This window comes from Misgurnus anguillicaudatus, chromosome 3 (assembly GCF_027580225.2).
Source record: "Misgurnus anguillicaudatus chromosome 3, ASM2758022v2, whole genome shotgun sequence".
Classification (NCBI taxonomy): domain Eukaryota; kingdom Metazoa; phylum Chordata; class Actinopteri; order Cypriniformes; family Cobitidae; genus Misgurnus; species Misgurnus anguillicaudatus.
The window spans coordinates 23,866,137-23,877,075 of NC_073339.2; the positions used below are offsets into that span (position 1 = coordinate 23,866,137).

Consider the following 10,939-nt stretch of genomic DNA (forward strand, 5'->3'; position numbering starts at 1 on the left):
ACTTCATTAAATGCTCATTTGTCTGTTTCTTTAGGTTCTGTCAGAGTTCTTTCGCTTAACCAGCAAAAACCTCAAAATCGAGTTTTTCAAAGAACTGGACAAATACACTCCTCGCTGTCTCGACATTTTCAAGTCCAAGGGTGGATGTACCGGCCAGATACTTAAGGCGTATTTGCATCATCAAATCGCACTGGGGGTACGTTTCTCATGCACATTAATGATTTAATGGTGTCAGCAAAATAGTGTAACCACATTGTATTTTCAGAGCTGTTAATTGATGGTCCTTGACCATTTATGGGTGATATGTATGAAATTATCTTTCAGAAAACAGATGTTACTGCTTAGTGAACAGCAGTCCTCCGTGGCCTTCCCATCCTCCTTGGAGATGAGAACAAAGACTTCTTCAAGACATACTTTGTAAGTAGTTTCAGGTGCTAATTTACAGTGGCCGAGTAGGCTTGTCGCGATAGTCTGTGTAACGGTGATTACCAGTGTGTCAGCCTCTTACCGGTTAGATCACTTGCCCACCGCGACACCGTCTTTCACCGTCGTTTTGATATTTTTTGTAATTAAATAATTTAGTTTCGTTAGAGAGAGCAAACATGAATGTGTCTTCTGCCTGAATTCAGCAGAGCTGAACGCGCATCATCACAGAGCAGCCGGTGTCAGATTTCATTTATTCCTTTCAGAGTGTGTGAGGCGAGCGACTGACTAGACGATGGCAGAAGCCGTATGCTTACTCATTTTTGTTATAATATAGATATATGTTGTTTAAAGGAATAGTCTACTCATTTTCAATATTAAAATATGTTATTACCTTAACTAAGAATTGTTGATACATCCCTCTATCATCTGTGTGCGTGCACGTTAAGCACTGGAGCGCGCTGCGACGCTTCGATAGCATTTAGCTTAGCCCCATTCATTCAATGGTACCATTTAGAGATAAAGTTAGAAGTGACCAAACACATCAACGTTTTTCCTATTTATGACGAGTAGTTATACGAGCAAGTTTGGTGGTAGAAAATAAAACGTAGCGCTTTTCTAAGCGGATTTAAAAGAGGAACTATATTTTATGGTGTAATAGCACTTTTGGGAGTACTTCGACTCGCCTGAAAAGTCCGCTCCCCTTCTCCCTCTCATAATGGGAGAGGAAGGGTGTTACTGCGCCGAGTCGAAGTACTCCCAAAAGTGCTATTACGCCATAAAATATAGTTCCTCTTTTAAATCCGCTTAGAAAAGCGATACGTTTTATTTTGTACCACCAAACTTGCTCGTATAACTACTCGTCTTAAATAGTTAAAACGTTGATGTGTTTGGTCACTTCTGGCTTTGTCTCTGATTGGTACCATTGAATGAATGAAATGCTATCGAAATGCTGGGTGCTGTCGGGGCGTCGCGGCGCGCTCCGGCGCTTGCGTGCACGCACACAGATGATGGAGGGATGTATCAACTCTTCTTAGTTAGGGTAATAACATATTTTAATATTGAAAATGAGTAGACTATTCCTTTAAGACAGCGTACGCAAGCACTGCATTTAAACAGTTGCATTTAATTCAAATTGAAAGTAAGCCCCTCCCACCCTGTGAAACCGGTATCATCGGGGTTGTCACGCACCGATTAACCGGTGGGAAAATTCTGTCACCGCAGCAACCCTATGGCCGAGAGGGGTCACAACACATGCATTGCAAATGCCACAGCACCTCCAGATTTGGAAACAAGCTAGTTAACAGCTAGTTTAACAAATTAGCCTTTTTGGGTTAGCCCTAACGTTTTGCCCCACAAACGTGATAGAAGAACACCCCAATGTTTTCGTTGTAGCGATATTTAAAGACAGCATTTTTACCCATAATGCATTCTGGACTGATGTAGATGGCTCCAAGCGCTGCTACAAACATAAGGCAAATAAACAATAACGTTATCAAGATAAGCTATTACCTCAGTTAGCGAGCGAAATATACCTTCCTCCGTGTTTACGGCATGTTTAGGCTCAAATTGGAAAGTCTTGAATGGCAGACATTTCGCTCGCTAATTGAGGTAATCGCTTCACTTGATAATGTTATAGTTTATTTGCCTTTTGTTTGTAGCGGCGCTTGGACCGGTCTACGTCACGGTCCATAATGCATTATGGGTCAAACAAACAATGGTGACTTACTAGTAAAAAGGTTGTCTTAAAATATCTCGCTACAACAAAAACATTGGAGGTGGTGTTCTATCACGTTTTTGGAACAAATGGTAGGGCTAACTCAATAAGGCTAATGTGTCATCAGCCAATGCCTCTTCAGATGTAAATATGAGCAGATGTGAGATACCCTCAATTGGTCCTGATCAGAACTACCTATCAACCTTCTTTCTAAAGTGACTGCTTTGTGTTTTCTACCTAAATGCAAGGTTGTACATCAATGTGGAATTGTGTAATAATATCTCATGTAATTTGTGTTTTTAGGACTGTGATGAACCGGAACTGGCCAACACCTCCATTGAGATCCTAACAGTAATCCCGGAAGGTACCCCACCTCAAGGAACACGCCAACATTTTGGGTTTTTGGCTTGTTCACCAGAATTCCCCAGGGTTGGATGAGTCCATGCGTGCCATTTTCATCTCTGTGTGTCCTGTGGCTTTGTCTGACGCACCCACCGCTAGCTTAGCTTAGCAAAAAGATTGTAAGTAAATGGCTTCAGCTAGCGTACTGCTCCCTATGAGTGACGGAATAGCGCGAACATTTTCCTGTTTGTATGTTGTGATTTGTGTGGTCGCAGCGTGTACAGATAGCAGGGTCATGTGAGACACAGCCATCTTCTGGCAGTGTACATACAGGGAACTATAGAAGCGCTGCTACTTGGGTGGAGTGATTTGTTCGCAGCACTTGAGAAGCCCCCTGGTGAGGAGAGAGTTGTGCTAATCACTCCGCCCAAGTATCAGTGCTTCATCTGAGAATATAGTTTCCTGTATGTATACTGTTGAAGGATGTCTGTCTCATATGACCTTGTTGTTTTTGCACGCTGTGACTGTGCGAATCGCAACATATAGGTGGGAGAATGTTCGTGTTGATTTGTCACTTATTTGGAGCAGTGTGCTAGCTGGAGCCATTTACTTCCGGTCTTTTTGCTGAGCCGGGCTGGCGGTGGGTGCGTCAGACGGAGTTGCAGGACGCACAGAGATGAGAAGGGTATGTGTGGACTTATCTAACTCTGGGGGATACGGTGAATAAGGTAAAGACCCAAAATGTCTGCGTGTTCCTTTAAGGCCCAAAATTACTTCACTCAAAAATCTTCTGTGCAGTGAGTAGTGAAGTTCTTTGTTTTACACACACACACACACACACACACACACACACTTACATTTATGGTGTATCTACATTATTGATGGACATATATATTTTTTTCTTTTTGTCATTTGGTCTTGGTTTTGTGTAATGGTGAATGTGTGATTTGTTGGGTTTTTATGTCTTTTTTCAAAATTCAAATTCTCTCTTATTGGATGTGCAGTTCACTGTATTGATCTGTTTCAATCAAATAAAGTGTTTCATTGATTCATTCAAACTGTTGTCTCTCTTTGTTTCAACAACTTAAAACTTTTGAGTGAAGTTTACTTGAATATTTTAAGGCAATCGGTTTCCTAAGATTTCCTTAGTAATGTGAACACTTAGCCTTGTAAGGATAACTTGCCTTAATGAGTACTGCTAACTGAACATAACTCAGTTGTCTGAACTGACATTTCCTTAGTGACGGGAGCTAATTATTTTTAAGTTCACTGTACTACCATGACATGAGTTGTCTTGACTAAAAATTTTTTTGTCATCATAACTAATGATTTTGCGTTAACTGTACTCAAGTGTACTACCATGATATGAGTTGTCCTAACACATTTCTTCTCAGCTACAACAACTTAAAAATTGATTGTCAACTTTACTTTAAAAATTTGAGGCAATCGGTTTCCTAAGTTTTTTTAAGTAAAGTCAACAAATTACATTTTACAGTGTGAGCTGTGTCTACCGAGTGGCGCATCTGTTAAGTCGTACGCATAGAGATCCTGAGTTCACGGGTTCGAATCCCGCCTGGGGCAGGTGTTAATTTCTTCTATTAAAGTTTTGTTCTTTCTCACCTATTCTTCTTGACCTGTCTGTAGTTCACATATGTTCTATTTTTGCCATGTTTTCTGTTGCTGCTCTGCACTGCGGTGGTTCTGCTCTGTCATTGCTACGCTTTGGGTTCTTTGCTGAGCCTTGTGTTCTTGATGCACCTTGGGTGCTCAATGCGCCCTGCGTGATTGATACGTTTTATGTTTCTTGCTGTGCTTTGGGTGCTCATTGCGCTGAAGGTGCTTGGCCCCGTATCGCTGCTTGCAGCTATATTTATTATTATTCTTACTCTTGTCCAATGGGAGTCTATGGCAGCCCTATGAACCATAAGTAGTAGAATGATGAAATTTGGCACAATTGTAGTGGTGGTCCTAAATAGTCATGTGACCAATAATGGGGTCTCTAGCAGTAACTCTATAGCGCCACCAGCAGATCAAAAATTCAATGTTCGAACTGTTATAACTAATGATACATTTGAACTATGAAAATTCTACTTAGTACACGTGATTGCCCTTCTCACATTAATTGATTTTAATACCTTACAGTAAGACTCCTCCCATTACAGTACTGGCCATTTTGAAATGTACAGTTGTTTGTTTTTTCGCTACTCCTCATTCAAATTTGGTTCAATTGTTATGAAGTTTGTCACAGATGATCTTTGTAGTGAGCTGCATAGAAATGACCGAACAGAATTTTGATATTTATCTTTATGCAAAAGTAATAAATGCGTGAACTTAACGAGGTTGATGCAATAATGGTTCTGAAGCTGTACCTCGGTCATTCTTTGATCAATTGAAATGAAATTTGGTACACTTCATGTTGACCATGAACTGGGGGTCCATATCAAATTTGGTGACAGCGCCACCTATGGGTCATGAGATATGAAAATAGGCTATTTTTGCCCATAACTTCTGAACTGTTTGTCAGAAAATTATGATCTTGATGTCTATGGATTGCTTGGCTCATGCCGCATCTGTCGATGTGTATTATGCCGGGTTTGACCAAACCGCCTGTCCGCCATTTTGAAATTTCAAATAAATTGTTATATTTTTTGAACTATTGCACATATCCGTGCAAAAAGTGGTAAGGAGCTTTGACATGATGTCCTGAAGGTACCTGGGAAGTCAGAGTGCAGCGCCACCTAGGGGTAATAAACTATAACAGTTCTTATGGAACTGTTTATAACTTTGGAATACTTTGTCTGATATGAATTTCTTTCTGACATTGTATTCACTGGTTTATGCCGGTTGCAACGATACCTCATTTGTCATTTTCCAAAATTCTGTTCATGTATTATTGTAAAGCATTTGGTAGATGATTTTTCCGCTACTCCTTTTACAAATTTTGTTTATTTTTTGCCAGGTTCTGCTCGTATAATGTTTGGAGCAATCCGCACAGAAATGACTGAACAGATTTTTGATATTCTGTTCTCTTTCTTAGAAATACCACTCCAAAGTTGACCGTGCCTGTGACGTTGTCTATTTGCCATAGTAAATTAATATGACTGTATATTACATTGTATAGCATTACTATACATAATGATCTGCTTGTCTTCAATTTCACTTGAACTCATGTACATTGTATTTATGTTATTTCTACTTCTGCTGTGTCAATTCTGCATCTTTGGTGATTGACATATGTCAATCCTTGCAGATATCTAATCTTTTTCTCCTGCCTCATGAACTGTGTCAAGTGAGTGGCGCATCTAGTTAAACCACATGCATTGAGATTCTGAGTTCCTGGGTTCGAATCCCACCTGTGTCATGACGTTTTGTTCTTCCTCATCAATTCTTCTCAACCTGTCTGTAGTTCACATGTGTTCTATTTTTCCATGTTTGCTGTTGTTGCTCTGCATTGTGGTGCTTCTGCTGTGTCTTTCCTGCATCTTTGGTGATTAACATATGTTAACCCTCTGGGGTCGGACCCTTTTTGGACACAGTCAGAGGTTCTGACATGCTCTCACATTTGGTCTTTTTTCAGTTGCTTTAAAACACATTAATGGCTAATATCACATAACACTGTATTCAGCACAAACTGTGCTATAATAATATGTAAGATAAATGTATGTACATGTTTGTATTTTTAAGTAAATGATGTTTATGCGTGGTTAGTAAAAAAAGAAAACAAAAAGTTGCTGAAATAAGGCCAAGAAACACATCCTAAACATTTGTTAACAAGCAAAAAAGTTATCTACTCTTGTAGAGTAGAGAATTTGCTACAAAAAGATGTAAAAACCATTTAACCCACTCATTCACATGAAAAAATACATTGATTTAACTTTTGTAAGACACTTTTTGCTGTGTAAAGGCAATATGCAAGGGAGGGTCAATGGTCATGAATATTGATGTGTTTCACACCTGAGGAGACCCAACCCCCTAATGGCTCAGTGAGGAATGTTGGGACAAAAGAACTGTGACTGTGGGGAGACTTAAAGAGAAAATCTTTTGCTTGTAGTTAAAAAAAAATAGGTTAAAATAAAGTACAAAATACTTTTTTAGTAAAATAAAAGTCTTATAGGCTTGCAAAAAAATGCTAAAAACATGAACAATACAATAGATTTAAGAAGCTTTATTATAATTATAAATGAAGAAGCTTCATTGTAAATATAAATAATAAAGTAACAATATGTATACATGTAACAATATTCTATATGACCAGTACAATATGGCTCTAATTAAAAGAAAAGGATTCTAAATGGTCAGCTGTGAAAGTTTGGTGTGCATCTAAAAATACTTCCAAATATAAAAAAATAAGGTATACATTTGTAAACCATCACACACTGTAACTCTTTGGGAATGGAGTTAAATGTTGTCGTCCCATTGTTCAAAACGTGCGGGTACCAGACGAAGTTGGTGTTGCAGACACATTCCTGAAAACATATCTTAATTAATATCATGTATTTTCAAAGTACAAAGCAACACATCAGTATTACTAATATTGAGAACTTTTTTTAATAATTAATAGGGGTGACCCCGAATAGTTGAAGATTCGATGCATCGGAGAAGCCGGATTCGACTACCAATCTCACAGTCGAATCGTTGCAGATGTGTTATGAAATGAGGATCATTCAATTTTGGCCGTATATGGGTGCACACATTATCTGATTTCACATATAACAGCTTTCTCCCAATATATTAATATACAGTATATTATTATAATGCTGCAAATAATATGTGATGTAGCAGCTTTCAATAAATATTTTTAAAATGCGTTAAATCCAACTAACAAAGCCTGTGATGGGGCTACACGTCCATAAGAGTTTTCTATGTTAATAAACCATTGCATCTTTGTTTCTACATTTAAAAGACAAAGCTGGCAATTCTGGCAATACTTTCGTTTTTTATTAATTTCTTTATTTTATTTATAAATCACTCTGGGTTATCTGATTTATCTATTTGGCTTGTGTTTTGTTTCCGTGCACTTGAGGCATTTTGCACATTTGTTCTGCACGTTGTTACTTCTGACCTTATTTTATTTACAGTTTTTTACAATCACTTTGCTACTATTTTCAGAACATTGATGTCATTTTTCACAACTCTAGATACAAAACTCAAAACGGTAATCACTTGTAACACAGGCTGTCTAGTGTTCAAAACATTGCATTGTGCATTCACATCTTTAAAGACATCTTGCACTTGCACAATCATTGTTTCAAAACACAAATTTACTGTGAAATACCATGGAAACATAACTATAGATCACCCACACACAAGCAACTGAAAGTTTCACTAAGTCATTGTTTGTACAATCATTAAGTATTGTAGAACAAAATTGGTGATACAGATTTCATTATGGTACATGTAGAGCAAATACATATCTGTAAAAGTTCTGCAGTAGTAGAGAGAATACGACAGACACATTGGAATCATTGAACAAAGTTTGTAATGTATTGATGAAAACACTACAGTACAATCACAACATAGGTCACATCATTTCACAATCTGCACTCAATCATCAGTAACAAGTTGGCAGAATTGGACAAGCAATTACAAGGGCCTGCATCTATACAGTACAGTGATAATTGGTTCATGCTCCATGCTTATTGGTTACAATGAACCTCATTATCTTGAAACTTTCATGATTTTCAGTAAACATGGAAGATTCTTTGTCTATTTCCATACAACTATTACGAATAATGCAACAGTTACTTATCATTTTGGGCAGTCGTAGTGATTGATAGTTAGATCATTGTAAGAAAATGAATAGACACTTATTTGAAATGTGATGTGTGAATAGCCTTTTGAAACAGTAGTACTGTGATGTTAAGTTGTGTCATATTGAACATGTGATTTTGGTTGAATGAACAAATGATCCAAGTTTTATGTGTATTGTATCCAAGCAATTGAGAAAAGAGTTAAGAGTTTTGAAAAATGTGCATTTTGATCTTTGGTTGTGAGTTTTGTGTCTAGAGTTGTGAAAAATGACATCAATGTTCTGAAAATAGTAGCAAAGTGATTGTAAAAAACTGTAAAAAATGTATTTATTATAAACGTAAATTCTGATATAATTTAAGTCTGTACATTTTGGATTGTTTTTCGTTCTATCGACGTTGCGCTATTGCGTTCTGGCCATGTTTGCGCATGCAATTTAGCCGAAAGTGCTAGGTGCTCTACGTCTCATATTTAGAAGTTCATCGAACTAAACATTACAAAACGGATGTTTTTCGACGGGTATACGTTTTAAAATGTATTTAACTGAGTGGTTATCTATTATGGTCGGTGTTCACTTTCAAATGATAGCAAAGAGATTCCTGAAATAAATAATATCATCAGGTCTTTCTGTATCTAAAGTGAATACAGAGATGATCAAAGTCAAAGCAAGCAAGCATTTCTGTGCTAAACAATAACGCGTAGTGTCTATAAAATCATTAATTTCAGTGTTTTTCTTATTATAAATTAACGTTTAATGAATTGTATACAAAGCTTAGTTTTTATCATTTACAGTAACAATCACAAATTATTTGTCATTTGTCTTTTTTTTGGTCATGGATTTGACCCGCTTAATCTCCAAATTAAATAAATATACTAAATTGTAGCCGGGGTTTCCAAGGCAGGATCACCATTGTTATTTTTTAGGTTTAGTTCTCAAAATGTTTTTTTGTGTGATGTTCTGTAGATCGTAGCATTAAAATTTTATGAGGAATAATTAAACAAATGTTGCCTTACATTTTACCTTAAAAAAATATATATAAATGCATCCACAGTCAAATATATACTGTTATATAACTCAGGCAGTAAAGCAGAAAATAATTGGGTACAGAGATGCGCTGTATATGTTTGTTAACGGGCCATTACCGGATATATTTATAGCTAAAAATTAACACATGACATATCTCCGGGCACATTTACAGCACATCAATACTAGGCTACATCGAAACATTTACACCCGAACAGATACATGCATATTTGAGCATGATGACAATCTCTGGGCACATATACTGTTATCATGTAAGCAACATGTCAGTAAAACAAATATTGTGAATGCATAAGTTCTATGTTTATGCATAGTTTTATGCATTAAAAAAATCAAGCAACACATCAGTAATACTAATATTGAGAACAGAAAAGCCGGTAAATGTAACTTACACTTTATGAATTTCGGGTTCGTTTCTGCATGCCCCCGTGCGAGTAAATGACGATGAAGCCACGTTACTAAAAAATTTTTTATTTGTATCATGTATTTTCGGAAAATACAGATATGTTTATATATATATACATCTTGTATTTTCCAAATTACTACGCAAAACATCAGTAAAAGTCTACTAATAAAACAGAAAAGCCCGCAAATGTGACTTACCCTTTATGAATGTCCGTCGCATTTCTGCAAATGCCCGCTGAAGAGGAGAGTAATGCTGCCACATTCCTACAAAAGTTTTTAATAATTAATATAATGTATTCTCCACAGTAACAAACTTATAAAGCAATACTAAGGCGGTAAAGCATAGTTGAGATAAGATAATTGGGTACATAGATGCAGTATATCTTTGTTAACGGGCCATTGCCGGACATATTTATGGCTAAACATTAACACATTACATATCTCCGGACACATTTACAGCACATCGATACTACATCGATACATTTACACCCGAACAGATAGTCGCGTAAACAAGACTTGTTGAGGCATAAACACTAGTCAAAATATATTCTAAATAGTGATATTGTTTTATGACATATTGTATATTTACAGCACACCATACAATCATACTGTTTAACGCATATCTCCGGGCTCATTTACAGCACAATGTTACACCCGAGCAAATAAAGAAGCCTTATTGATAAGTCGGCATGGACACTATAGTTATAGTAGTGATATTGCTTTATAACATATTCACATTACACTAATCAGCATACGGTTTAATGTAAGAACTATCATTTTAATGTAAACAAGTTGCCAATTACGAGACGTTTCTATAAAGTCATTATGAATATCTGCGTGCAAATAGTCAGTATACAGTATATAAAAGTTTACATCACACAACATTTCAACAAATGTAGGTAAAACTTACTCTTCAGATATTATATCCTCAGCTGGATCAAGTCGCTCTTCAAAAAACAAACGTTCATCGTCGGAGTCCTGCTCTTCGTCTGAAGAAACAGTGAACTCTTCCTCGCTGCCAGGAGCATCTGTATAGCTTCCTCACCTGTAAAGCATGTCATCTTCCCAGCGCGTTGATAAGTGGATGAAACTGTCAAAACTCGCTGCTTCTTAAAGCATTGTTTGGGGGCGTTGATCTTGTTTGCATAGCCCGCATCAGGTAATTTCCATATGAATGGCGCGCACACGGTAGGTGGGATCACATTAGCGCTAATAAGGTCGAGACAGAAAAACTGTACCTCTCTTTACTTACATGTCGATTA

General features: G+C 37.1%; 1 long non-coding RNA gene across 1 annotated transcript; it reads right to left on the bottom strand.

Moving 5' to 3' along the window:
• Positions 1 to 6,474: 6,474 nt before the first annotated feature.
• On the bottom strand, positions 6,475 to 10,285 carry LOC141361659 (uncharacterized). The gene is made up of 3 exons (XR_012367834.1): positions 9,876 to 10,285; positions 9,665 to 9,730; positions 6,475 to 6,948 (listed from the first exon to the last, which is right to left on the bottom strand). It is a non-coding gene; the product is annotated as an uncharacterized lncRNA (long non-coding RNA).
• Between the last annotated feature and the right edge of the window lie 654 nt (positions 10,286 to 10,939).